Here is a 7,450-nt window from a genome sequence, read left to right as displayed (position 1 = left end):
AGGTGAGTCTCTCTTTACTTAAATGAGAATTAAATGCTTTAGTGTTTCTATCAATCTACACGTTTTTGCAGTTTTGTCATTAATAGCTGTTTGTGATACTGTAGACTACATGTTTCACAGTATTTATGGGAGAAATTTAGTGAAAGCAAATGTAAAATTCAGTGAAAGTTTTGCTGCTATTAGATTAATGCTCTGCTTTTAACATGTTGACACAGTATTCTGGTCTCCATTATGGAGAGTTGTGTTGGACTATGAGGTACTTTTTAAAATTCAATATGTTTAATTTCATTTAGAAAGTGTGTTATATTATTAACGCATTTTACAGCAATCAGTTATGAATGATTTCAGTGATGAGGGAAGAAAAAAAAGCATTATCAGCAGTTCAGATCAACAGTTTCCCAAAATCACCTGATCATATGTTCTCTTGGCATTCTATATATATATATATTTGATATATGTATATAAAATAGACTGACTCTAATTTGAGAAGAATATCCTAGTTTGTGAAATAGAAAATGAAATTAAGCCATCTTCTGCAACATATCTATTTAAAATGTAACATACAAAAGTCTTAACTGTAGATATCTGTGAAATAATCAGAAAATCTGATCACAACGTCTATGCACAATTTATATGTATGACACGAGTCAATAATCTGAGTTTGAGGGATGGACGAGACTGTTGGGAATGTTGGGATTATCCATGCCGGGTCGCGTCGATCTGAGAAAAATAGGGAGAAGGGGGAACTGAGGAAATTACACATAGGCCTATTGTGTGGACAGTTGTATTTGAATTTGAGGTGGACTTGGTTTCATATTTCCTCATTAGAATGATGGACAGATAACTTGTCTATATCATCTCAACACAAACAAACTTTTTCTTCAGTCAGTCGTGTGTCGGGTGATGATCACTGTATATCAGCTTATATCAGGTAAGATCTTCTTTCTGCTCATAATGATCCTCATCACTCTCTTTATGTCAAAAACATGTATTAATGTGTGTGTGTGTGTTACAGTTGTGTAGTTATAATTGATTTGTGTGTAGTTATAGTTGAGTAATTTGGGCTTTGACCAGGTCAGGACTCTTACTAACATTTTTAAGGATGAAACTTCATGAATAACTCCAGAGCACTTTTGATTCTTAATTTCTAGGAAAACAACAGAGCATTATTTAATTGGACCACTGATTTGTCTAAACGCCAGTGAGGGGTAGGTTTAGGGGCGTGTCAGGGGTTAGGGGTGGGGTCAGTGGTAGGTTTAGGGGCGGGGTCAGGGGGTTAGGGGTGGGGCCAGGGGTTGGTTTAGGGGCGGGGTCAGGGTAGGTTTAGGGGCGGGATCAGGGGTTGGTCATTCGTACGAATTAACCAATAGCCATCTCATAAAATATGAGGAATTGATCAAGTTGTTTCATCCTTTATTGCATTGTGCTTGACAATAACGGTTTTAAAAGTCTCAATTTGAACTCTAATCCAAAATCAAATGCTGTGGAATGTTTTACATGTGTTTGAAACAAAGAGAAAACAGCTTTTTATAAGTCATGCATCAATGCAATAGCTAATTTGTTTATTCTCTAACTGTAAAGGAAACTCGTCCTCTGAACTGGTTTGTGGATAAACAGAAATAAACTGACAATGGCTTCCTTTCATAAAGGTGAGTATTCTTCTTGTGTTTAAAGGTTGGCTCTCATCGCCCCAAAAACCTTATGAACTGTGAATGTATGATGAATGTAGTTTTCTCAGACTCAATCCAATACAATTTCAGTGTTTTTATTGACTTTTTCTTCATATTTCAGGTTTTATAAAAACTCATCCACTCATCTCTGCTATTCTGTGTAAGTCTAAACAGTGTTTTTTGCTTTTGTGTCTGTATGCTGATGTAATGACCAGTGAATCAGATCTGGTTTATCCTTCACGTCACAGTAAATTCCCCGGTGTTGAATTACCATCGCTCAGTGTTCATAAGGGAAACTCCAGCAGAGTGTTCAAAGAAACCCTGAAGCATGTTTCCCAAATTTTTCCAAAGTTGCACTCATGTTTATGCTAATAACTTGTGAACCACAAGGGCTAGAAACAAAATTCTTTTTTCCTCCGATTTGATTGCACCCTATGACGTCATTTTCCGTCATGGAAAGTTTTCCGCCATTTTGAATTTTCCGAAAAACATACTTTTTCGAACTCCTCCTAGGCCGTTGCTCCGATTTTCACCAAAATCGAATCGTATCATCTCCAGAGTGTGCCGACTAAAAGTTATGGAATTCGTGTTGATGCGTCAAACCGTTTTTGAATACCGCGCAAACAAATTTTACGTTGCGCTACAGCTACAGATTTAGTGCAAAACTACTAAATCGCTCATAACTCCTAGACCATTTGTCGGACAAAACGTATATCTCCGATTTCGATTTGGGCCGCAAAATTTTCAGTTATGTCCAATTTTGTCCAAAACCTACTTTTGCAAACTAGTCCTAGGTTTTTCGCCAGATCGGAACCAAACCAGTCTAGGACATTTCTCTGGACTCTCTCGATCAATAGTTATCGAAAAAAAGTAGAATTTTTGCATTTGGTTGGCTATAACAGGGTCATTTAAAAAATGGGCGGGGCAAAATACAGTCGAAAGCCTATAAATCCTAAACAGAAACTCAGACCATCATGAAAATCGGTGAGCATATGTGCCCTAACATGGTGAGGAAGCGTGAAAAATGTCATGGAGATCGGACCATAGGTGGCGCTATAAATGGCAAAAAGGTTCGCTTATTATTAGGGGCCAAGCACAGATTGTCTAAGTCATTCCCTCTAGCGCCACCAACTGTCCAAAGTTGCTTTCATGTTTATGCTAATAACTTTTGAACCACAAGGGCTAGAAACAAAATTATTTTTTCCTCTGATTCCTGAGCACATGGCGATTCGATTGCACCATATGACGTCATTTTCCGTCATAATAATTTTTCCGCCATTTTGAATTTTCTGAAAAACCTACTTTTCGAACTCCTCCTAGGCCGTTGCTCCAATTTTCACGAAAATTGAATCAGATCATCTTCAGACCATGCCTACAAAAAGTTATGGAATTCGTGTTGATTTGTCAAACCGTTCTCGAATACTGCGCAAACAAATTTTATGTGGCGCTTGCGAAAACAGACACAAGCCAGTATCTCCTCAACACTTTATTATATTCAGACCAAACTTGGTACATATCATCACAAGCCTGACCTGAGCCTACATGCTGCGTTTCGGCGCAGTGCCACCTACTGGTCCGGAGATATGAAAAATGGCTGTTTTTGCTTATAACTTCTGAATGGTTTGTCCAAAAATCATAAAAGTGGCCTCGTTAGGTTCAGGGCATCATGCTGAGTCGACTGATATCCAATTTTCCCCAATCAGCCATTTTGGCTGTCGGCCATTTTGAATTATGTGCTAAAATGCTGTATTTTAGGAATGCATGAACGTATCGTTACGAAACTTGGTATGGGTCATCAGTACAAGGCCTTGAAGGTACTCAAAAGATTACGAGACAGCGCCACCTTTTGGTCAAAAGTTATAATTAAATTATCAAAAATGCCAATAACTTTTGACTACGTATGCTTACGCTCGTAGGAAAGTTATGGAACTTGGCACACTGACAGAGGAGAGTCTGAACTACCAGCATAGCAAATTTGGAGTCTCCAACTCATTCCCTCTAGCGCCACCAACTGTCCAAAGTTGCACTCATGTTTATGCTAATAACTTTTAAACCACAATGGCTAGAAACAAAATTCTTTTTTCCTCTGATTCCCTAGCTCAAGACGATTCGAATGCACTCTATGACTTCATTTTCCGTCATGGAAAGTTTACCGCCATTTTGAATTTTCCGAAAAAACTACTTTTTTGACCTCCTCCTAGACCGTTTGTCCGATTTTCACCAAAATCGAATCGTATCATCTCCAGACTGTGCTGACTAAAAGTTATGGATTTCGTGGATTTTCGACTATTCAGGCTTTATCTCTGCAATGCCTTGACATATTGACACCAAACTTTGTATGTGTCATTGTCACTTCACTCTGACCTCATCACATCAGTTTTGTAACTGCTCCACCAATTGGTCGAAAGTGATAATCCATTAAATCATATTCTGAATTACTTTATATATGATTTTTCAGCCATTTCGCATAAAATCCTCTCTAAATATCTTTAATTGCTCATTGTTGCAGTTGGTCTGACACCTTCAGCCATGTTGGCATATCCTGTCATCTGCTTGCGCTTGGCCCCGATAATTGCTGCTTGCAGCTATATTTACTTTTTTTTTTTTTTAAATAGGCCTATTTGTGGAAAAAATATGTAATATTTGAGTTACATAAAAGCTTTTCGTTCGTTTTCTTCCTAATTGTCCTTGAAATAGTGGTCAAGAACTTGGGGTCAAGAACACCTCTGCAAGTCACTCACATGCTTTTTTGCATGTTAGGATCCGTTTGGGAGATATTACTTTTCTTTCTGTTGAAACCTCTAGAAATTCCTGAATCATTTGGTCATTCATGCAATAATTTATATTGATACAACTACAATATGATTGATTTATCTTTGTAGAGGAACCACTCAAAACAACAACCACTTCATTTCATTCTGCTCTTCACATAAAGCTGCTTGTTTGACTTCAGAAGATTTGGAATATGACACACACATCATACTTCATATATATACTGTAGTGCTGCAATGGAGCTTTTTTGTTAGTTTGAACAGAAAAGGCTTGAGAGTTTCATAATGTGGAAAAGATGTGTGAGATTAATAATAATTTATAGGTTAGACAATACAATATTCTGTGAAAGAAAAAGTCAAGATGACAGAACTTTCATTTTTGGGTGAACTATTATTTTAAGTACAAGCTTATATTTATATATGTTTATTTATATTGTATTGTGTCCTAAACATGTTGATTCATTTGTATTTATAATTATTTTTTAGATGTCTTAAGACTGTACTTGGCCTTTTCAACTGTCTCACCGGTGACGGCTCAAATAGGTAATGTACACTGAACAATCCCACATAGCAACATTGTGTCGGCCCAGATCCGGCCCACATCTGGCACACGTGGAAAGATGATCTGGCCCACATGCAGCGTGGAATTACGGCACTTGGGTGGGCCGCTCCAGAGTTGTATAGTCCAGGGGTCAGAAAGTAAAAGTCCTGCCATGTGTTTATTCCACCCATGAACTCAGTCAGCTGATTTCACTAATTAGTTCTCTCTCCTGCTGAATTAGCAAATCCAGGTGATTGGAACAAAATACTGAGGAGGACTTTTACTTTCTGAACCTTGACTTTACACCTCTGCATAGCAATGCCACATGTCAGCCAAGAGCAAAGAAATACACCAGAACTGGACCTTATCGTAGCCAAAAAATCTGTGTATATTAAATATGGAGTCATTTCAGCCACAGCCTCAGATGAAATCAACTGAAGAGAAAAGAAGACATTAAATATGTGAAGATCTCAGCAGAGGAGGATTAAACAACTCCACAAACAGCATTACCAGCTTCACTTATTACTAACCAGACTGACTTTATTTCTGTCAGACGTCTACAGAAGTTCTTATTGAGAATTAACAGAGGTTTAACTCTAATGTGTTTCATTTGAAGTCACCATAACAGTGATAAGTGTTTCCATTAGTTGGGCTCTTAACTCGTATAATTTTTATTTTTTTTGGCTGCTATGACAGTGTGTTTGTCAAACACATTTGCAGCAGCAAAGAAAGCTAAAGTGAAATGAGATCAGGTGATGATGGTTTCCCGTTGATGGTTATATAATCATCATGAAATAGACTGATTCACTGAGGTTTTTATAATACAATATAACAATTATGTTGTTCCACTAATATATTCACGTCACAAACCTTGTGTTATTTAACAAGGATGAAACAAAAGAATCTTGCCTACGCTGACACACACAGATATCAACAATCAGCGTATGAATCACAACAATGGTGACAATCACAAATAATATTTAGATAAACAGATCAATTCAGAACATCACTGAAAAGCTACTAATTCACAACAAAAACAACAGCAAAAAATAAATGTACATATTTAGAATTATACAAAAAAATAGGACAATTCAGCTGCATAATTTATTCATGCTGCAGTGCATGCTGGGAGTTTTGTACTATGCTGGTACCCAGCATGCATTGCAGCAAGGTACTTTTGATTGTCACCATTGTTGAGATTCATACGCTGATTGTTGATGTCTGTGTGTGTCATATTAAACTGACTTTTGCATGCTCATGGTTGTTGAAGTCTTCTAACTTATTATTATAATATTGCTGGATCTCATGCTGCAGTAACACAGGGATTAGATTTAACACATCACTTAATCAGTCTATTTCATTATGGTTATAAAACCATCAACAGGTAACCATCATCACCTGATCTCATTTTACTTTAGCTTTCTTTGCTGCTGCAAATGTGTTTGACAAACACACTGTCACAGCTGTCAAAAAGACAAAAGATATAATAAGAGTTAAGAGCCCAACTAATGGAAACACTATTCACTGTGATGGTGACTTCAAATGAAACACATTAGAGTTAAACCTCTGTTAATTCTCAATAAGAACTTCTGTAGACGTATGACAGAAATAAAGTCAGTCTGGTTAGTAATAAGTGAAGCTGGTAATGCTGTTTGTGGAGTTGTTTAATCCTCCTCTGCTGAGATCTTCACAGATTTAATGTCTTCTTTTCTCTTCAGTTGATTTCATCTGAGGCTGTGGCTGAAGTCAGTTGTAGTTCTTGTGCTTCTGCTCGTCTCTTTTTTCTGTTCTCTTCTTTCTTTCAGTGATTCTTTTTGTTAACAGGCTGAGATGACTTCATATTTAATATACACAGATTTTGTGGCTCAGATAAGGCCCAGTTCTGGTTTATTTATTTGCTCTTGGCTGACATGTGGCATTGCTACCCACTAAGCAAAATGATGTCCGAAAATGTTTCAATGTCTTTGTCACACAATCGGACGTTGAAATGACGTCCACTGAGGAGCCAGAATGAAAGTTTGTATGACGTCTTTTTTTGACGTGTTCTGCACGTCCGATATAGACGTTCATCGAACCTTCGTACAAGGTTAAAACACTAGTTCAGATGTGGCCATTGGTGACATATTTCAACATCATTTATGGTCTCATTTAGACATAATTACTTTGACTATTGCTGTCAGATGATCTTAGTGAGAATAAACAGAGGTTTAGATGTTGATATTTGTTTAATTTGAAGTGTCACCATTGTGGTGATCAGTGTTTGCTTTAGTTGGGCTCTTGGTCCCCTTTCTTTATAATTTAACTTTTATTTGACTGCTGTAACAGTGTGTTTGTGTAACAATTGTTGTGGCAGAGAAAGCCTAGAAAAAGTTTGAGGTGTTATCAGCTCAATGTTGATGAAGACATAATCATCACAAAATGGGCATCTAATATTGTTTAAAGTTTTGTATTTATTTTTGGGATTAATA

This window comes from Rutilus rutilus, assembly GCF_951802725.1.
Source record: "Rutilus rutilus genome assembly, chromosome: 2".
In the NCBI taxonomy this organism is placed as follows: Eukaryota; Metazoa; Chordata; class Actinopteri; order Cypriniformes; family Leuciscidae; genus Rutilus; species Rutilus rutilus.
The sequence above is the reverse complement of the archived record's forward strand: the minus strand, read 5'-3'. Positions refer to the sequence as shown.